The following is a 23,102-nucleotide window of genomic DNA, read 5'->3' on the forward strand; positions in this document are numbered from 1 at the left end:
CCAAGAACACTGCCCTAGAGTCAAAGGCATTCAAAGTACAACAAAAGATATTGACTGAAATCACCTAGGAGTGCAATTCACTCGACCAACTATTCCACTCGGATACCCCAATTCCACTCGACCAAAATAGTCACTTGACCATACGAAGAATCACTCGGAGTACAAAAGATCTAAAGCGACCCCAGAATGGGAACGGTCCGGCATGCACTCTGTTGTCCTAAAGGTCATTAATAGTCATTTATAGCAGGCGTTACCAGTAACGCCCCGCATTAACTTACATTGAACCCTATGTTATTGAGGGCTGGAGGGGTCTAGCGCACTCTATATAAGCCACCCCCTCCTCTGGCACAAGGGTTCACATCCCCTGTAACTCACACTCATATTTCGGTCGACAAGCCTCAGGGCACTGAGACGTAGGGCTGTTACCTCTTCCGAGAGGGGCCTGAACTCGTAAACCTCGTGTGTGCAACCTCGCCGTAGCTAGGTCCTTGCCACCTCCTTCGTACCCCTATACTTACTGTCAGACTTACTCCCACGACAATTGGCATCCATCATGGGGCAGGAGTCTTAGCGACTTCCGGTGAGGTTGTAGTTTTTCCGATCTCCATCAACATGGTTTCCGGCGGTGGTTTGGCTTTGGGCCACGAGATCCGTCTCAGCGCACTTGTTTTCATCGCCGACGACTCCGCCTGGCTCCAAGAAGCCCACCTCAATGTCGAGGCCCTTCCAGTCCGCGGGGTGGCGCATATCCGTGTGAGTGCCTGCGGTGTCCTCCTGTGGCACCCCTCGACCCAGTATCGGTTGGCTCCCGCGGTATCCACCCTCCCCGCCGTACGCCATCACAAGCGATCCGGTCGATCGCGGCTCCAATGGTGGGCGAAGCATCCGGTGGCTTGCCAATCGGCCACCCCTCAAGTTGCGGCTATTGAGCCCGACGAATCTCTGTACGGACCATTTGACCTATTGACTGGTTCCGTGGATACTCTTTACGAGTGCGGAAGCGGCAACCCTGTGGCAGAAGTTCTCTTGGTCGACTCGCCCTGTAGCCCTCCTAGGTTCCGTCGTGGCGGCAGCGGCGATGGCGGCGGCGGCCTGTCGCGTGGTCACGACGAATATCATCCCAAAGCCCTCACTTTAGAGCAGAGGGAATAGCTGCATTGTCACAACGTGGAGGCACTCCATACCCCCATAATTGGGGAGACCTCTGAGGCTCGGGCTCTGGGGGCTATGCACCTGGCCACCTTGTCTGAGCGTGCACGTCTGGAAAATCTCCAACATTCACTCAACGAACATGCTCGTCGGCAGATCCCTGAATCTAGTCGACCGCAACGACAACTGTTTCTGACTGAACCTCAGGTATACAGCACTCAGGTCCAAAACCTTGCAGCTGCAACACGTATAGCAGAGTCAATTCAGCCATCTCGTTGGGAGGCTGGTAGAGGTTTGCTGCAGATCCAAGCGCTGCTCCGAGCAGCAGGTGAACAAAACTCAGATGTTTCTCAGTCGCACAATAGAATCCTTAGCAGGTTTGTGGTTGCAGACACAGTACAGTCAGCAAACTGTCCAAGATCGCCTCCTTGGCGTGAGGACCGTGGTCGTCGCCATGATCAGTATCTAGGTCGGGGACACGAGTAGTATGATCATCGGTATCCCTGTGATGAGCACCGTCAAGTGCCTACACCCCTCTGAGGGGTGGATTGTACGTGCCCCGATGGTATGATGACAGGCGCCCATATGGTGATGAGCGGAGGGCTCCTATCGACCCAAGAGAGCCTGGCTTCGATGCGAGGTCGCTCCTCGTATAAGGTTTGGTCGACAAAGGCCGGGCGCACAGAGAAGGAAAAGACAAAGACCATCTGACTGGTAGCAAAGCGTTTGTTTTTGGCCCTGAGTGTTTTAGTAGAGCCATACGAGCTACTGAGATCCCTCCCAACTTCAGATTGGCGATGGGCGTGAGTAAGTTCATGGTGAGTCGAAGCCTGAGACATGGCTGGAAGATTACCGAGTGGCCGTGCAGATTGGTGGAGGCAATGATGATGTAGCCATGAAGCACCTCCCACTGATGCTGGAGGGTTTGGCCAGAGCTTGGTTGAATCAGTTGGCCCCTCGAAGTATTTTCTGTTGGGAAGATTTAGCCCGAGTGTTTATCAAAACATTCAAGGGCACCTGCAAGCGACCTGCTGGGCTGACTGAATTGCAGCACTGCGTTCAAAAGCCAAATGAGACTTTGAGAGATTTCATCCAGAGATGGACTACCCTTCATCATACGGTAGAAAATCTATCAGAGCATCAGGCAGTTTGCGCCCTTAAAGAGGGCATCCGATACAGAGAGCTCAAGCTAAAATTTGGTCGGTCCAGAGACATGTCTCTGGCCCAAATGATGGAAATAGCCACTCGGTATGCTAACGGAGAAGCGGGAGATCGACTCCGTAGCGGAAAGGGAAAACCAGTCGCCCAAGACACCGGAGGTGGAAAATCCGGTCAGAAGCAAAAGCGTAAAGCTAAAGTGCAGGTCCCGCCGAGGCTGCAGTTCTGAATCAAGGAAAATTCAAAGGAAAACCTAAGGGGCCTTGGGTGCCCAAGAAGGTGAGGATCAGTCTGGCAACAATGTTCTAGATTTGCCAGGTCACATACACACGAAGAAAGATGAGGAGGGTAACTTGATTTTACCCAAGCACACCACTCAACAATGTCGACTCCTGATTCAGCAGTTCCGAGAGGGCCCGCCCTCATAGAAGGACTCTGATAAGGAGGAAGAGAAGGAAGAATATGATGGTTACCCCAATGTAAATGCTACTTTGGTGATTTTTGCTGACATCGAGAGCAAAAGTCGACTCGAAGTTATCAACAGAGAAGTAAACATGGTTGCTCCGGCAACTACGACGTATTTGAAGTTGTCGAAAACTCCCATTACAGTCGACCAGCCCGATCACCCAACGGACTTTGCTACCCCCGAGTGGCAAGCTTTGGTGGTCGGCCCAGTCGTTGGGGGCACCCGACTGACCAAGGTTCTCATGGATGGTGGCAGTGGATTGAACATTCTGTATGCTGAGACCCTTCGAGGGATGGGAATTCCGATGTCCAAGCTCAGTGAGAAAAATATGTGATTCCACGGAGTCATCATAGGAAAGAAAGCAGATTCACTCGGTCAGATCACCCTTGATGTGGTTTTTGGTGATTCAAAGAACTATCGCAAGAAGTTGACCTTTGAGGTGGTAGATTTCCACAGTGCATATCATGCAATTCTTGGCAGAACCGCATATGCTCGTTTCATGGCTCGACTGTGTTACATATATCTTAAGTTGAAGATGCCAGGGCCCAGAGGAGTGATCACGGTCATAGGGAATCGGCAAAGAGCAGCGGAATGTCTTCAGAAAGGCTTACAGATTGCTGACGAGCAGATGGCAGGAGTAGAGATGAAAGAATATAAGAAGAATGCAAATCCGAGTGATTTGTTGCGAGCTAAGAAGCCTGCTTCAGAGTCCGCATTTCAGTCGGCTGGAGAAACAAAGCCTATCAACATTCATCCAAAAGACCCCAATGCTGCTCCGATTGACATCTCAACAACACTCGACAGTAAATAGGAAGAAGCGCTCATCTAGTTCCTCCGTAAGAGCTAGGAAATCTTCGCATGGAAACCATCTGACTTGCCGGGTGTACCCAGGTGACTGGCTGTGCACCGATTGCGTGTCGACCTGAAAACAAAACCTGTCCAGGAACACCTCCGTCAGTCCGCCATGGAGAAGAGGAAGGCAATTGGCAAAGAGGTGGCTTGGCTTCTGGCAGCTGAGTTCATCCGCGAGATATACCACTCCGAGTGGCTCGCCAATGTCATCATAGTTCCTAAGAAAGATTATTTACTTCGTATAAGTATTGACTTCAAGCACATCAATCGGGCCTGCCCGAAAGATCATCTCCCTCTACACCGCATCGATAAAATTGTCGACTCGACTGCGGGGTGTGAGCGTTTATCCTTTTTGGATGCCTATTCTGGGTACCATCAGATCCGTCTGTATGGGCCCGATGAAATACAAATGTCCTTCATCACCCCTTTCAGATGTTTTTGCTATATCACCATGCCTTTTGGTCTCAAGAATGCTGGCGTCACGTTCATGCGCATTATTCAAAAGTGCCTGCTCACTCAAATTAGTCAGAACGTGGAAGCTTACATGGACGACATCGTGGTCAAGTCACACAAGAGTTCCGATCTGCTGACTGACCTTGTTGAAACCTTCACAAATCTAAGAAGATATGACATCAAGCTCAATCCATGCAAGTGTACATTCGGAGTCCCAGGAGGAAAGTTACTCGGTTATCTCGTTTTTGAACGAGGGATCGATGCAAACCCAGAAAAGATTGGAGCAATTCTCCGAATGAAATGCCCTGTGCATGTGCATGATGTTCAGAAGCTTACATGTTGTTTGGCTGCATTGAGTTGATTCATCTCTCGTGTCAGTGAAAAGGTGAAAGTGCAACTATCCTTGGGTGGTTTTGGTAATTCCTAACAGCATATAGCTCATTGAACTAATGCTCTTTCAAGATGATCATTTCAGAAAGTTCAATGATTGGCATGGAATGGACTAGGAATGTGGACCCCTCAAAATGCTAATGACGCATATTGGCAGAAAGCCCAAGACTCTACAATTTCATTTTAGTGATCCAAGATCACATTGAGTCCATAGGAAAAGCCAATACTATTAAAATGGGATGAGATGTTGCTTAATGGGTTGCTTGCTCAAAATGCTTAGTGATATGCTCCAAAAGCCCTCAACCACTTTCTCATATGCACATATGTCCCAAACCAAAAGTCAAACTCGGCCCCACTGATTTGATCTATCCGGCTCCACCGAGTTCATTTGACATAGCCATAGCCAGAAATCCTAATCAGTTCGGTCTCACCGATAGGGATCTCGGTCTCACCGAGATGGGATTGCAAACTCTCTGTTTCCCTTCGTAACATTTTGATCTAACCGAGATGAGCGATTGGTCCCACCGAGTTCGCAATGGAAACTCTTTGTTTCTCTTTTGTAATGTTTCGGTCTCACCGAAATGAGCGATCGGTCCCACCAAGTTTGCCTGACCAAATCTCTGTTTGCCTATTACAGAAATCCTTTCCACCTGGTTCATGTGACCAGTCTCACCAAGATTACATTATGCCCTATGTCTAATGAAATTGGTCCCACCAAAAAGCCTAACGCTCACATTTTGAACTGAATCTGTCTGACCAAGTTTGTGTATTCGGTCTCATGAGTGTAACAGTTAGACTTTGTGTGGAGGCTATATATACCCCTCTACCCTTCCTCCATTCGGGGAGAGAGCCATCAGAACATTCCTACACTTCCAGCACACATTTTTGAGAGAGAACCACCTACTCATGTGTTGAGACCAAGATATTCCATTCCAACCACAAGAATCTTGTTCTCTAGCCTTCCCAAGTTGCTTTCCACTCAAATCAACTTTCCACCAAATTCAAATCTGTTAGAGAGAGTTGAGTGTTGGGGTGAGTATCATTTGAATCACAAGAGCAAGGAGTTCATCATCAACACACCATCTATTACCTATTGGAGAGTGGTGTCTCCTAGATTGTTTAGGTGTCACTTGGGAGCCTCCGTCAAGATTGTGGAGTTGAATCAAGGAGATTGTAAGGGCAAGGAGATCGCCTACTTCGTGAAGATCTACCCAAGTGAGGTAAGTACTTTGTGGGTGATGGCCATGGTGGGATAGACAAGGTTGCTTCTTCGTGGACTCGCACAGCCGTTACCCATCGTGGGTTGAAGTCTCCATCAACGTGGATGTACGATAGCACCACCTATCGGAACCATGCCAAAAATTTCTATGTGTACATTGCGTTTGCTCCCTCTAAACTCCTCCCCTTTACCTTCATACGCAATGATTTACATTGTGTTGCTATACTCTTATACTTGCATGTGTAGGTTGATTGCTTGACTTGTGCTAAGTTGCTAAAAAAATTCCAAAACTTAAAATTGGGAAAAGGCTAGGTTTATTTGGTAAAGTAGTCTAATCACTCCCTCTAGACATACTATCGATCCTACAAGTGGAATTAGAGCTTTGGTCTCCATTTCCATAGCTTTGGTGATCATAGGCTTGGTTTCACAACCTAGGAGAGTATGCCATCTAGTGAGGGAAATTACCACCGTAGAGGTCCTTACTTTCATGGTACTAATTTTGCTAGTTGGAAGCATAAGATGAAAATGCATATTCTTGGACATAATGTCAGGACCCCGACTCGATGCCACATCGATCTAGCATGTAACACCTCATATCACTTTGCGGCCTCACGCACGGTATTCCCACGGGTGTTGCCTTACCTTTGCCCGGGACCGTTTGCGCCTTTTGGCACACGTATATGACAGTGTCGCTAGCATCCATATGATAAGGAGCCCGGGCTGACATGGCTAGTCGTAAACCCAAAGCGGCACAGACTTACAGGGACAGGCATCCATGACCCAGCATCGAATGTGTCGGTCATCAGCGAGTGAATCCAGGCTGTAGCACTGGGCTAGCAGGACTCCGGTGAACCGGGCTGTAGCGGGCTAACAGGACTCCGGTATTCATCGCGTGACATTTCCCCGAAGGGACAGACACAGGAACGAAGAAGGACACATGCCGGCCAGCCTAAGTGTTCCGGAGCAGTAGCAAGCTACCATGGCTCGGTGGAAACACTAGGAGACATTTCCCCGTAAGAGAGGCTACTAAAGATAAACAACTAGATGGTCAGATCCCACACATACCAAGCATTTCAATAACATACACACAATATGGTCGATATGTGCAAATACAACATAGCATCACAACATGACTCTACGACTCAAGTAATTTATTCAATAGGCTCCGAGGAGCGCGATATTACAATCATGGGTCTCATGACCCAACAATCAGAGCATACAAGTCAAAGCACAAGCGGAAGCTATCATGTCTGGGTACAGACATCTATAAATGAAAAAGGCTGAGAAGCCTGACTATCTATCAGATCCTGCCGAGGGCACAAGATCGTAGCTGAGGTATCAAGCTAAACGTCGAAGTCCACGTGGAACTACTAGTGAGACTGAAGTCTCTCTGCAAAACATAAAATAGGCAAACGTGAGTACAAATGTACCCAGCAAGACTTACATCAGATCTATCTACACATGCATCATTATCAACAAAGGGGATGGTGGAGTTTGACTGCAGCAAGCCAGCTTTGTCTCGGTGGCTATCCTGAACTACGACTGCGAGTAACTCTTTTTGAGGTGGCGCACACGAGTCCACATATTCACCATATCAATACACCATTATGGATCCGCTCCCGTCTCCCTACGAGAACGCCATCCATAGCACTCACGCTTATCTTGCGCATTTTAAAGTATCCACTTTCACTTGTCTATGAACTGATATAAGCAACCCAGAAGTCCTTTACCGCGGACACGGCTATTCGAATAGATGATGTTAACCCTGCAGGGGTGTACTTCTTCATACATGTTTCCACCACTTAGCGTCTGCACACGACATGTGCTCGGCAGACTTCAAGCGAAAGCCGACGTGGGTGTAGACCACGACCTACCTAAACACTCAAGTCTCTAGTCCAGGTTTATCGCCTATTCGGGTTCCATCCATGAGGAGATCCGGCCGGAGTTTCGCTCACAGCCCCAAACGATGTGAACAGGGTTCCCGAGACACCAAACGGGCATCCGGTACACCGTGCCACGTACCTACCGCATCACAGCCCACCCCTACGGTCAGCGCTGTCCACGGCCTCCAGTAAGCTACAAACACCAGAAACTACTTGCAACTCCTGGACAGAGGACTAGGGTGAATAAGAAGTCGAGCGGGGTCATATTTCAGGGCCCAATGTATGGTAGTAGCTGAATCATGGATCACAAACACAGAACTCAGTTCCTGAGGACGGCTGCAATGAGACAACCCACCATGTACTCCTACATGGCCTCTCACCACTACCTTTACCAAATCGTTTTCACACACTTAGCTCACACACAGTAGGACATGTTCACACGCCTCTGATTCATCCCCGATGAATCAGACCTGACTCAACTCTAAGCAGTAGCAGGCATGACAAACAAACATGAATGAGTAGGCACAACAGGGCTCAAACAACTCCTACTCATGCTAGTGGGTTTCATCTATTTACTGTGGCAATGACAGGTCATGCAAAGGATAAAGGGGTTCAGCTACCGCAGCAAGTAACAAATATGTCGTTGTTGTCCTAATGCAGTAAAAGAGAGCAGGAGCGAGAGAGTGGGATTTTATCGGAATGAACAAGGGGGTTTGCTTGCCTGGCACTTCTGAAGATAACATTGAGTCTTCATCAGTGTCAACGATCACATCATCGGTATCACGTCTATCGAGAGGGGACAAATACCGGCAACACAGAAGGGAACACAATCAATGCAATGCACAATATGATGCATGATCATGACATGGCAAAATGAATGTGTGTTGGGCTAATGCAACTAGCAACGGATTAAATGAAGTTGGTTTGAATATAAAATTCAAATTCAAACTCCATATGTGATTATTTAAATGCCCTTTATATGATTTGTGCTAAACAGCACCTATAAGTTGTTCTAACATGCATGAAAATGGTACAGATGGATTCCTTGAATTTTTCTGATAATTTTTCATATATGATTTATTTAATTTGGAGTTACGGTTGAATTTCTATGAATTTTAGAAGTTTTAGGCATTTTCTGGAATTTCAGAATTAAATTAAATCCAGAAAATGAGTTATGACATCAGCACTGCGTCATGCTTGCATCAGCAAGTCAACAGGGCTGCCCCGGGTCAAACCTGACGTGTGGGGGCCACACGTCAGTGACTTAGGGCTCGTTTAGGTCGCTGGCAGGTGGGCCCAGTCAACGGACACATCAGCCTGGTCAACTCCGACGTGTGGGGTCGGTCAAAGTGTGACGGGGCCAGGTCAAGCTGACCTATGGGGCCCACAAAATTAGTACTAATCCAAACAGAGAGGTTAAACTAATTAATTAGGCACGGGAGCCCACTTGGCAGTGGCTCTAGTGGGTGATTAGCGAGGTGTTTACGCCCTAATTAAGTGGCCACGTCGGCGAGTGACGCCGGCGACCACGGCAACGGCGGAACCTCGCCGGAGTAGCTCGGGTTGGCACTACAGGCTGCGGTTGGGCACCCTGAGGGCACCAGGAGGAAGCCCATGCTCCCGCGCATCTAGGGGGAGCCACGAGAGGGCGTGGGGTGGCCGGAGTTGAGCGCGGCATCGACCCCGGCGGCGGCCGGAGCTCGGGGGTTCGCGGGACCGGCGCTATGGTGCATGGGAGGAGGGGTTGGTGGGCGCTACGGGCTCCTGGGAGTGCTCTGAGTACGTCTGCGTGCTCGGTTTGGACGGAGGTGAACCAAAACGACGACGGCGACAAGTCCGGCGCCGGTGAGGTCTCGATCTCGACGGAACTATGGCCTAGGGCTCGCAAACACGAGGGGAGAGAGAGGGGTTCTGCACAGAGGCTCACCGCGGAGCTGTAGGGAGGGTCAGTGGGCTCGGGGGCGCGCCGGAGTGGCCGAATTCGACGGAGACGGCACCGGGGCCGAAGCTCGGAGATGATGACGATGGCGGCTGCTCGGGGCCCTTCCGGTCACGTGGCTCGGTGAGGGGGTTGGCGACGAGGTGCAGGAGCTCGGGAGCACGCCGGAGAGGGGAGGGAGTGGCCGTGGTCATGGCTACGGCGAGCGGCGCTCCCAGGTGCGTTCGGTGACGAGAGGGAGGGAGAACAGAGGAGGAGGAAGGGGTCCAGAGAGAGAGAGAGACGGTCGAGGGGGGGTCGAGGCCGTCTCCGTGGCGTCGCGAGGGGGGTCGGGGAGGCTGCCACGGCGAAGCAGGAGGTGGCCGGCGCTCTTCGGGCGCGCGCCACGCCTCGCCTCTGCCTACTGGCAGAGGAAGAAGAGGACAAGGGGGGGAAAGGAGGTGGGCTGGGCCACGCAGGTGGGCTGCACAGGGGAGGCTGGGCCAGCACAGGTGAGGTTAGGTAAGTTTCTGTCTCTGTTTTATTTTTTTTTCTGTTTTGTTTTCTTCTTTTTTTTTCTTTGCCACTGTTTTCAAATTTAAACAAATTCAAAACAGTGCCAAATATCCTCTGAATAATTTATGTTGCTAGATGGACTTTTCCAACAGCACATAAAACATTTCAAAGTTATCTGAAAATATATCCCATATATTATGAATATAATTCCAGATTCAAATCCAATAATGATTTAAATTCAGTGCCCAAAATATTCCACATAAATGTTCACTATTTTTGGTTTGGTCTTCAAAGCCTTGCCAAAATTATCAAACATTTATGAAGGCATGTTGGAAACAATGAATGCAATTTTAGGGGTTCTTGCCCCTCTTTTAAATTGATTTCTGAGGCTTTCACTTTCCTCATTTCAAGTTTCAAAAATATAGACATGATGCACACATGAAGCTAACCTAGAGCAATGCCTGAAGCTAGGGATGTGACACATAACCCCGCCATTTGGGCTATTGTGTGTATTGGCTTGCAAGGTAAATTCTTCGATGGGAGAGAACCGAATCATGAAGGTACCACGGAAGAATTGAGAATGCTACAATACAGTGCTCAAGCTTGTGATATCCTCTTCAACGGATTGTGCCCCGAAGAGTTCAACAAATCAGCTGTCTTGAGAATGTAAAGGAAATTCGGGATAATTTGATTGATATGCACGAAGGTACTGACTCCGTCAAAGAATCCAAATTGGATGTTCTCGTCAGCTTGAAAAATTCAAAATGAGGGATGGTGAAGGTGTCGCGGAAATGTACTCTATGCTTGCTCTCATCACAAATGAGATTGCCGTCTTAGGAAGTGAAGAGATGACCGACAGATTCATCATCAAGAAGATCCTAAGAGCCTTGGCTGGAAACTATGATACCATGTGCACATTGATCCAAATGATGCCCAACTACAAATATCTCAAGCCAACGGAAGTAATTGGAAGAATTGTTGCTCATGAGATGTCACTCAAGGTTAAGGACGAGCTTCACAACAAGTCAAGTGGTACTTGCAAAGCCTCAGGTGATGCTCCAACATCATCAAGTGAGAAACAAGTCTTCAATGAGAAATTGAGCCTAATGGTGAAGAATTTCAACAAGTTCTACAAGAGTGGAAGAAAAGAAAGGAGTTCCAAGTCAAGGTCCTACTATGACAAAAGATCTTCTAGTCGTGAGCAAAATTGCTACAATTGTGGAAGACTCGGACACTACTCCAACGAGTGTACGGCTCCCTACAAAAGAATAGAAGACTCACCAAAAAGGAGAAATAGAAGAGAAGAATCACCTCCAAGAGAGAGAAGGAGTAGAGATGATCATTATGAACGAAGAACCTCTCGCAGAAGCAACGATTCAGAGAGGAAGGACAAGTCATCAAGGAGCTACACAAAACGAAGACATCAAACTCTTGGTGAATGGGTATCCGGCTCCGACTCCGACTGAGGGAGTCCTGGATTAGGGGGTGTTCGGGTAGCCGGACTATACCTTCAGCCGGACTCCTGGACTATGAAGATACAAGATTGAAGACTTCGTCCCGTGTCCGGATGGGACTTTCCTTGGCGTGGAAGGAAAGCTTGGCGATGCGGATATTCAAGATCTCCTACCATTGTAACTGACTCTGTGTAACCCTAACCCTATCCGGTGTCTATATAAACCGGAGGGTTGTAGTCCGTAGGACATCAACTCCATATACAACAATCATACCATAGGCTAGCTTCTAGGGTTTAGCCTCCTTGATCTCGTGGTAGATCTACTCTTGTACTACCCATATCATCAATATTAATCAAGCAGGAGTAGGGTATTACCTCCATTGAGAGGGCCCGAACCTGGGTAAAAACATCGTGTCCCTTGTCTCCTGTTACCATCCGGCCTTGACGCACAGTTCGCGACCCCCTACCCGAGATCCGCCGGTTTTGACACCGACATTGGTGCTTTCATTGAGAGTTCCTCTATGCAGTCGCAATCAGGAAGGATGCCTCCTCCCGTCTTTAAAGACGGTGCCGTTGCTAAGGGAGCCTTGGCTGTCGGCCAAACTCTCCAGCTAGGTGGTTTCCTCATGACCGCCTGTTCGGCTGTTGCACCGACGGTGACCTCTCGGGTCGCCAAAAGCAACCTACACATCAGCTCGGAGCTCGTCGAGCAGCTAGATCCAATGGAGCTCCCTTCCATAAACGAGCTCTTGGATCGCATCGCCGCCCTGGGGTCGCTACGGATTACGACCAGGTTGGGCTTAAACCCGATCTAAGAGAAATTAACTCTCCCCAAGTCACCCACCATGTTGCCGTGGTAGAGGCGCAGTGCGGCGACCCTTCATCTATTTTAAGGACTAGCTACGTCCGAATTCCCGACCCCTCCAAGCCGGATACCCGCGGAGTGGAGGATGTAACTCAAGACCTAAGCTTAGGATCAGGCAATGGGCTAGATTCGTTGGACAACATCCAAGAATCCGAACTTCAGAGTTCGGAAACACTTCGGCCTCCGAATCTTGGATTGGGTGAGGTTTCAGATTCAACGACACCCGCCCACCCGAACATAAGCGATCTCTCCCAAATTAGGCAGAGGCCCGAGGAAACAGTACATCATTACTGGGCCAGATTCCTCCTGGTCATGAACAGGATAAAGGATTGCCGCGAGGGAGACGCAATCTCAATTTTCTAGAGTAATTGCACGGACGAGGGAATCCTTAACGCCGTAAGTCGTCGTGATATTACACGCTTCGCTGACTTGGCGTACATAGTACAAAAATACTGTTCGATGGAAAGCGCCTGGAAAACCGAAATAAAATTTTGGGATAATCAGGCCTTGAATAGTAATCCCGTCCGAACTACGAGGGTGCATCATCATAGGACCCCGGGATAAACACCAAAAAGCCAAAACCCTCTACAGGGCATGGAATCGTACTGGAAAGGTGGCTTGATGGACCCTGTAGAATTCATAGTACAGAGGACACCAGTACCGTTCTCACAGTCTTCGAGACTTTCGCATCAAACAATATGCGAAAAAGATCACTCCACAGCCTCACCGAAGTCTATCAAGTTGCAACAATAAATCCATGGAGCGACACTGCTATTACCTTCAACGCAAGTGATGAACCTAGATTCCGAGCAGCCCGAGCACCAGCCGCATTGGTTCTTAGTCCCATAGTGGACGGCTTTCGCCTCACCAAGGTGCTCATGGATGGAGGCAGTGGACTGAACCTCATTTATGAGGAAACCCTTCAAAAAATGGAAATAGACTGGAACCGCATCGAGCGAAGCAGCACGACCTTTAGAGGAATAATCCCCAGTCGGGAAGCGCGCTGCACAGGAAAAATCACACAAGATGTGGTGTTCGGCATGCCGGATAATTACAGGTTTGAAGAAGTCACGTTTCAGCTGGCCCTGTTCAAAAGCGGATATCATGCTTTACTAGGGCGGGAAGCATTCACAATCTTCCAAGCAATACCCCATTACAGGTACATGAAGCTTAAGATGCCCGGGCCGAACAGAATTATCACTCTAGCTAGTGATCCGGACATAGCACTCCGCGCCGAAAACAAGACGGCCGCATTAGCCCTTGAGGCACTATCCGAAGCCTTAGCGGCCGAGGAACTGACTGCGCTGCGCTCCACGGTTAACAGGGATGATGTGATACTCGACAAGAGATCCAAATCCACATCCTTCAACCCAGCTGACAAAATAGTCAAATTCCAGGTCCATCCAACGGACCCCAATAAAACAGCTTCCATCGGGGCACGACTGAACCCTGATGTAGACGCTGCACTGGGAGAGTTCCTACAAGAGAACTGGGACATTTTCGCCTGGCACCCTTAAGACATGCCAGGGATCCCACGCAGGCTGGCCGAACACAACTTAAATATCCTAAAAGGATTCAAACCTGTCAAACAAGCCCTTCGGCGTTTTTCCGAACCCAAGAGACAGGCTTTGGGAGAGGAGCTAGCCAAGCTATTGGAGGCCGGATTCATTAGAGACATAAAACATCCGTACTGGCTAGCAAACCTGGTGATGGTACCAAAGAAGGACAAATCCTGGCGCCTATGTGTCGATTTTAAAGACCTTAACAAGGCTTGCCCAAAGGATCCCTTCCCCCTCCCCAGTATCGATCAAATTATCGATGCCACCGCAGGACACGATTCGTTGTGTTTCCTCGACGCATACTCTGGTTACCATCAAATCAAGATGGCAGAATCAGACCAAGCCGCAACATCATTCATCACACCATACGGCCCATTCTGCTTCAACACAATGCCCTTCGGGCTGAAAAACGCCGGCACAACATATCAGCGCATGATCTAGACATGTCTGGCAAACCAGATCGGCAGAACAGTGGAGGCTTATGTGGATGATGTGGTCGTCAAATCAAGACATGTTGAATCTCTAGTAAACGACTTGAGGCTTACATTTGATAACCTCCGAAAATATGACATCAAGCTCAACCCGGAAAAATGCGTCTTCGGCGTTCCAGCCGGAAAGCTCTTGGGCTTCATTGTATCCGGTAGAGGAATTGAAGCAAATCCAGCCAAGATCCGAGCTTTGTCACAATTGGATATCCCAAAGGACCTCAAACAAATACAAAAATTAACCGGATCCGTGGCGGCTTTAAGCCGCTTCATCTCCCGCTTGGGAGAAAAGGCACTACCCCTCTATCGCCTCCTTCGGCGCACTGAACACTTCGAGTGGACGGATGCCGCCACGGCCGGACTTGATGAAATAAAAGCCATATTGGCAACAAACCCAGTCCTGGCCGCGCCGAACACCGGCGAACCAATGTTATTGTACAGTGTAGCAACACATCAAGTTGTCAGCGCAGTGCTCGTTGTCGAGCGGGAAACGGATGAACACAAATTCCCCCTTCAAAGGCCGGTCTACTACGTGTCCATTGTCCTCACTCCATGCAAATCACGGTACCCGCATTATCAAAAGATTGCATACGCGGTATTCATGGCATCCCGGAAGCTACAACACTACTTTCAAGAGTATTCCATAACAGTAGCCTCGGAAGTACCACTCAACGATATTATCAACAACCGCGATGCAACGGGCCGGATTGCAAAATGGAACATCGAGCTTCTCCTGTTCGATATAACCTATAAGCCACGGCGAGCTATTAAATCGCAAGTTTTGGCCGACTTCGTCGCAGAATGGACAGAGGCCGAGCTCCCTAAAGAGTAGGACACATATTCAAACTGGATTATGCATTTCGACGGCTCCAAAATGTTGGCCGGACTGGGGGCTGGCGTCGTCCTGACGTCCCCCACAGGAGACACAGTCCGATATGTGCTCCAGATCATGTACACGGATTCCAACAGTGCAGCCGAATATGAGGCCCTCCTACATGGTCTCCGGATAGCAGTATCCATGGGTATCCAGTGCCTAGAGGTACGCGGGGATTCAAACCTCGCGATATCCCAAATAAATGGAGACTTCGACGCCAAGGACCCAAAAATGGCAGCTTACCGCAACGCCGTCCTAAAAATGTCAGCTCGGTTCGAAGGGCTGGAGTTTCACCATATAGCCCGAGAAAACAATCAAGCAGCGGACGTCTTGGCACGCATCGGAGCAAAACGCGATGCAGTCCCCCCCAACATCTTTTTGGAAAGATTGTTCAAGCCATCCGTAGCATGGGAGGGCGAACACACAAATAACAGCCCGGACCCAGCCGCACCACTCGACGCCGAACAATCTGACACAATTGGAGGCTCTGCCAATGAAATTACACCTTCAGCCCACGTAATAATGGCGGTTATCGCCCCGTGGACAGAACCATTCCTAGCCTACCTTACTAGGCAGGAACTCCTAGAGGACCAAAACGAGGCCGGCTGCATAGTGCGGCGATCTAAAGCCTATAGAGTCCATGAGGGAGAGCTTTATAAAAAAAGCACTACCGGAGTCCTTCAAAGGTGCATCTCCGAAGAGGAAGGGCGGAACCTTCTGGCTGAAATTCATGCCGGAGTCGGTGGTCACCATGCCGCTGCTCGTTCCCTTGTTAGCAAGGCTTTCCATATAGGCTTTTATTGGCCGACGGCCCGGGCAGATGCTCAGGACCTAGTCCAACGATGCGCTGGTTGCCAACTTTTTGCCAACCAAAGCCATATGCCACCCACCGCACTCCAAACTATACCCATCACCTGGCCTTTTGCGGTCTGGGGGCTTGACATGGTCGGACCCCTTAAAGGTGGGACCGATAGGAAAAAAATACTTACTGGTCATGGTGGATAAGTTCACCAAATGGATAGAAGCCAAGCCTGTTAAAATGGCCGAATCCGGACCTGTGATAGACTTCATATCCGGGGTTGTACACCGTTATGGCGTCCCCCACAGCATCATAACCGATAACGGTACAAACTTTACCACCGACGAGGTAAAACTCTGGTACAAAAACATGGGCATCAAGCTCGATTATGCTTCCGTCTATCACCCAAAACCAATGGCCAGGTCGAACGCGCAAATGGTCTTATCATGAGCGGCATTAAACCCAGACTGGTGCGGTCCCTCAAGGAATCTAACACGCACTGGGTAGAGGAGCTCGACTCCGTGCTATGGGGGCTGTAGACCACGCCAAATCGCACCACCGGATGCACACCCTTTTTTATGGTGTACGGCGCAGAGGCAGTTCTGCCCTGCGACATAATTCATGACTCACCTAGAGTGTGCATGTACGAAGAAAGAGAAGCCGAGCTCGATCGGCAGGACAACTTGGACGCCTTGGAGGAGGAGCGTGACGTGGCAAAAGCCCGTTCCGCATTTTATCAACAGCAGGCCCGAAGATATCAAAGAAGAGAAGTACGGGCCAAAAATTACAATGTTGGCGAACTAGTTCTACGCCTGCCGGATAAGAAAAAAGGACAAACTCAAGCCCAAGTGGGAAGGTCCATTCATAATCGACCATGTCCTGACTGGTGGGGCGTACCGCCTGCGAGATGCATCGGGTAACCGACTCGAGCCGAACCCGTGGAACGCCACCCGTCCCCAAAGATTCTATGCCTAGCGCCAGACTCTGTGTTCGTCTCCTTCCTCTGTCCATTTTTTGCATTTTTTGTCCTACATTTCTCTCCTTCCCCTCTTTTCTTCTATAGCCCTTAAAGGCTTATCTAGTGACGCGCCACTCGCGCTCATTAAACCTGGGGGCTTCTTTAACAGAAGCTTATTTATACGGGCTTCACGCCCAACACATGCGTCAAACTTCCGCATGTACCTTTTTCTTCACCATTATATGCATCGATATGACTTAAGTTTTGGCCAAGCTGGGTTGCCTGGGTCCTGTGCTTACAGTTCCCGATTGTTCGGCTAGGCGGTAAAGGGAGCACCTCTGCGATTGTTACTGCCGGGTCAGCCGGATGTGTACCTCTGACTGGGTGAAGCCGAAAGCTAGCGTTCTTAAGAGAATATTCTGTCGGTGAAATAAAAGATGATCTTTTTACTCATTTTATGCGCCCCCAGATGCTTTTTTCTGCGTCTTTTCACGCAGTCCGGACATGCACTTTAGGGCATGCCTCCTAGCGAAAGGAACCCTTAACGGAACTATTCTCTCTGGAAGATGTTTCTTACTAACCATGTAATATAACATAACTAGTTGGGCACTTGTCTGATAAAGCACAAATGACCCCCACGCCTGGTCTCCACGCATACCCCGGTTCTTATATAACCGCTATGGTATTCGGACACACTCCGGACCATCAGGTCCCGAGGTTGAAGCGAAAAGGTCGGCAACGACAAACGATCTACAATCCGGCTAGAAAGCATTACACATGTCAATTCAAAATTACATAGTCATTCTGACTGATTGTATTCCTCTTCTATACCATCTAACAGGCTGTCTAATTTACAGTCCTGCCGGGAATATTTCGCGGCTAACTCTACTTGGCCATATACTAAGCTTACAAGGATCTCCTTCCCGTCAGGCCCCACTGGTCGGACCTCGGCCATGTGGTTTGGGTCAGACTTCATAAAACGGGTCTTCACCATGGCCCAGGCCTCCCTAGCGCCTTGTCGGCAGGCCGATATCTTCCACAACCGGAAGCGCCGCCGAGCTCCCTTCAGCTTCTCCGCAAGCTCTCCAAGGCCCTCGGGCATGGAGTTGGCAGACCATAAGGCTTGGGCAACGCCTCGCATCGCCTGCCGAATTCGCTCGTGTAGTTGCAAGAGTTCGGGAAGAAGGTCACCCGTAGAACCGGGCATCTCCTCTGCAGGACGACCTGTGAGCATACCTACAGACATTACTCTGTTAGTCGACTTCCTCGCCAAACTCTTTTTTCAAAGTTCGTTCAAGCACTTACTAAATATGCCGCGTCGAAGCTGCTGATTCTCCTTCGTGGAGTCCGACAGCTGGCCATGAACATCTTTAAGTTCGACGTCCAGCTTGGTGTTGGCATCCTGAAGATCATTCTTCTCTCGCCTCACCTTTGTCAACGTACTCTCACCGGCCTTTACCCGGCGTAAGAGTTGTTGCTTTTCCGGATCGAGTCCGGCGCCATCTGCAATATGATTTGTCAGATTTTCACCCACACCGCACAATACTAATCTTTCGAAGTGTATCTTACCTGAGGGGGTCTCTTTGGGCTCCCCTGCTGCGGCTAGTGAGGCCTCTAGTTGGGCCTTGCACTTTTCCAGCTCTTGGGACAGTACGGTATTCTTCTCTGTAAGAACCTGCATATTAAATGATCCTTAAATCAGTTGCTCTAACTATTTCAAGTCTCGGGGCCTACTGGTATATATATATTTGACCAAAATTTTCTTACTCGTATGTCTTTTACATACTACTCCGTGGCTCTAGCTAAACCATTTTGAGCGGCACGGAGGTACGCATCTCCCGAATTAAAGGCATCTAAAGCCTCTTGGGAGAAACACGCGTCGCGTAGAACTGTCCGGCGACGCCTGTGGTTCAAGGCACTCTCCACTTCAGAATTTGTGGCAGACAGCCTGTCCGGATCCTCTGTCGGAGGAGCGTCCGGTGCACGCCTTGTGCTCGCCTCCGCTTCCTGGACAGACATTGGAGCCTGGCTAGTGGAGGCGCGATTGGCAACCTCTCCGGATGTAGTCCGGCGAGGTCTCTTCATTCTGAAGATAGCACGAACGTTAATATGCCCTGAAAGAATAACACCAAGGAAACAGAGGGTGCGCTATACCTTTGCGCCGGCATCTCAATCCGGACTACATTCCTTTTTGCCCCACGGGGCCCTGCGGCCCCTCATTGGCTAGCTGCCGCAGGTTTGGCCTCCTGCCTCGGAAATCTCCCCTGCAAAACACGGTTGTCGTTAGAAACACCGGAATACGTGAGAATGGAATCTCTCTCAAGGGAATGAGACTCCGGTTTCTGTCACCTGGGAGGCCGGGATTAACCCTGGGTAATCAGCCGTAATGGCTACCAAGGTATTGTTCTTGCTTAGCTGATGGAACACCCTATCGATAAGCTCCACCGATATGTCCGGATCCTCTTCGGAGTCCGGATTGAGGGACCGTTCTGGGTCCTCGGGCTGTGGAGGGCGACTGTTTATATCCTTTACCTCCTGTCGCAGTTCCTGCATTGAAGTCGTTAGACTACATATCTAACCGTGGGAGTATAAAACAAACGGGCAAGCGCAATTGTTCACTTACCCAACTTGGAGGATCATACATAGTAAATCCGGCCCGCGGGTTGACGCGGAGGAATTCCTCCTTTTCTCTCTTGTACAAAGAGGATAAGATCTTTATTAGAGCGGCAGCTGAGGCCAGCCCCTTACGACCATAACGGGTGGCGTCATCCTCACCGTTGAAATCCCACATGGGGTGGCCTCTATATTGAAGTGGCTGCACCCCCCGCATAATGCATGCGGCCATGAATCCAATCATGGTTAGTCCGGAATGAGCAAACAGTCTTATCTGGCCCATCAGGTAAAGGACGTCTCTGTCGCTTTCTCTCTGAGAGCTTCGCGGACGCCAGCTCAAGCGTTTCTTCAATGGAGCACTGTTGAACTCAGGGAGACCGACCCGGATAGGGTCCAGTAGCGGGACGACATCTATGTAAAACCATTTCGAAGGCCAGTCCTCGGACGCCTTCTTTGGGGTTCCGGATAGGTATCCGGTCCCGGCGATGCGCCATACTTCGGCTCCGCCCACTTGGTATATAGACCCCTCTTGAGAACGGGGCACCATGCAGAATAACCTCTTCCACAGCGCAAAATGAGCCTCGACGCCTAAAAATAGCTCGCAAAGGGCGACAAAACCCGCAATATGTAATACGGAGGCAGGCGTGAGATTGTGCAGCTGGAGGCCGTAGAACTCCAGAAGCCCGCGGAGAAATGCATGAATTGGAAATCCCAGTCCCCTTATTAGATAGGGGACGAGGCACACCCGCTCTCCTTTAGAAGGATTGGGGGTGCTCTCCGCTTGTTTTCCGCCATTGTAGGTGGCGAGACCGGCTCGGAACGGGACCATGTATGCCTGAGGGAGAAATCCCTTGGCCTGAAGCGACACTAACTCGCTATGCAGGATGGTGCAACTCTCCTAGTCCCCGGGTTTAGGACTGGAGGGGCGAGGGAAGGAGCTGCGACGGTTGGTCATGTTGGAATGGACCTTTGCTGGAAGCGCTCTGATGATAACTCGCGGAGAGGAGAAGATGTGGTTTGTACCTAAATCCCCATCCCGTTAAATAGGCGGCTTGTTTGTACGGCTAGGGGTGTGGATGTAAAAACGCCCTGGCTTTTCGCATTCGTTTGACACGTGGAAGACGGCCATTATTGGGCGTGGGAGCCGAGGAGCACTACATTACAAAAATCGGACATTATTCCTATATGTACACAGGATTTGGAGAAGAACCCGCCTTGCAATGCCGAACAATCTGCGCGCCGGACTCGTCGTCATTGAAGCCTGGTTCGGGGGCTACTGAGGGACTCCTGGATTAGGGGGTGTTCGGGTAGCCGGACTATACCTTCAGCCGGACTCTTGGACTATGAAGTTACAAGATTGAAGACTTCGTCCCGTGTCCGGATGGGACTTTCCTTGTCGTGGAAGGCAAGCTTGGCGATGCGGATATTCAAGATCTCCTACCATTGTTACCGACTCTGTGTAACCCTAACCCTATCCAGTGTCTATATAAACCGGAGGGTTGTAGTCCGTAGGCCATCAACTCCATATACAACAATCATACCATAGGCTAGCTTCTAGGGTTTAGCCTCCTTGATCTCGTGGTAGATCTACTATTGTACTACCCATATTATCAATATTAATCAAGCAGAAGTAGGGTATTACCTCCATCGAGAGGGCCCAAACCTGGGTAAAAACATCGTGTCCCTTGTCTCCTGTTACCATCCGGCCTTGACGCACAGTTCGGGACCCCCTACCCGAGATCCACCGGTTTTGACACCGACACCGACCATCACTCCGAGAGAACTTATCACTCCAACTCCGAATATACTCAAGATGAAGGTGTTGCCGGTCTAGCACTTGTGTCAACCAAGTCCTATGACATATTTGACTCACCAAATGAAGGAATTGGAAGATGCTTCATGTCTAAAGGCCCAAAGGTATGACACCCCGAGTATGTTGATTTGAATAGTGATGAAGATGATTTGCTAGCTTCTGATGATTTACTTGTTGACAAATCTAGTGATGAAAACTATGATGAACTTGCTATTAATCATGTTAATCAAGATAAAACGAATGACGATGATAAGAAGGAGATTGAGCGTCTAACTAAAGAACTAACACTCTTATGTTAGCTCATGAAACTACCTTCGAAGATCATCGAGAGCTTTTGAAGACTCATGAGAGGCTACGCTTTGAAAAGCTCAATCTAGAGCAAGAGCATGGGTTCTTAAAAGCAACCAATGATGATCTTCATACGAAAAGTTCTTCTTACATAGCCAAGCGTTTACTCTTCTCTACTTACATGCCATAAGTAAAATCTAGCAACAAGAGTAAGAAAGATTCTTCTTCTAGTAGTAACAATAATCATGCTAACTCCAACGTTGTTGCTTCTAGTAGTTCTCTTGATTCCACTAATTACTCTCTTAGACAAGTTACACTTGAGCAAGAAAATAGCTTATTGAAGGGAATCATAGGGAAAGGTGTTTACAAGAGCCTTGCCGGAAGTAAGCAATTTTAGGAAATTGCGCGCAAGCAAGGAAGGCACCAGAAAAATCAAGGTGTTGGTTTGGACCAAAAGTTCAATGCCAATGGAGTTGAGTGGGAAGAAGATCAATATCCCAAGACGTAGTTTGTTCCTCAACAAGAGAAGTATGATCCTACTTCTTTCAGGGGAACATACGCTCAAGATGATCTTCTACCACAAGACCACAAGAAAAAAGGCAAGGACAAGCTTTAAGAGGATATTGATGCATTTGAATAACCTCCCAAGGCCTTGGTCAAGTGGGTTCCCAAGACTACATGAAGTTCTACTTCTTCAAGTATGACTACAACTCCAAGGATTCCCATTAAGTTTATGTGGATCCCGAAGAAGAAGAACTAGAGAGTTCTTGAGGGTGACTGTGTCGGCGTCCTGGGAATAGGGGTACCCAGACTTGCCTGCCGGCGGCCCAGGGAGTGGCTCCACCAATGGCCTAGTAAGGCCCATCTTCACCAAAAACCACTCAAGACCCTCGCCAGGGGCCAAGCCTCGCGAGGAGGATGACACGAAGACCTCCCTAGGGGCGGCCTCGCTAGGCTGGCTCCTGAGGAGCGGAGATATCTATGCAAGGGGCACCTCACGAGGTCCGTGTGACATGAGCCATCACGACCAAGGCCAGGTGTGCGCCAGTGGGCGCAGGGTGCCAGTTTCCTCTTTGGTGCTGAGGAAGCAGGCACAGGCGAGAAGTCCCGAGGCATCAGGCAAAGGTTTCCATATTAGTGCAACAAGACCAAGACCAGCAGGACGGGAGGATAGAGGTCACCGCGGAGCCCAATGCGGCATCACCACCAGAGCCTTTGGCTGGCGAAGACCACCTTTCATCAGGATAACTTGTACTAGTTGTCTCCCTTCAAAATTGGCCGTTGTGGGATCCCTTCCCGCCTAAAAATTAGGGAAGAGGACCAGGGCCTCTATAAATAGGGCTAGCCACCACCATAGCAAGGGACGGATCATTCGGACCATGCCCAAGCAC

Source organism: Triticum dicoccoides, chromosome 2A (genome assembly GCF_002162155.2).
Source record: "Triticum dicoccoides isolate Atlit2015 ecotype Zavitan chromosome 2A, WEW_v2.0, whole genome shotgun sequence".
NCBI lineage: Eukaryota > Viridiplantae > Streptophyta > Magnoliopsida > Poales > Poaceae > Triticum > Triticum dicoccoides.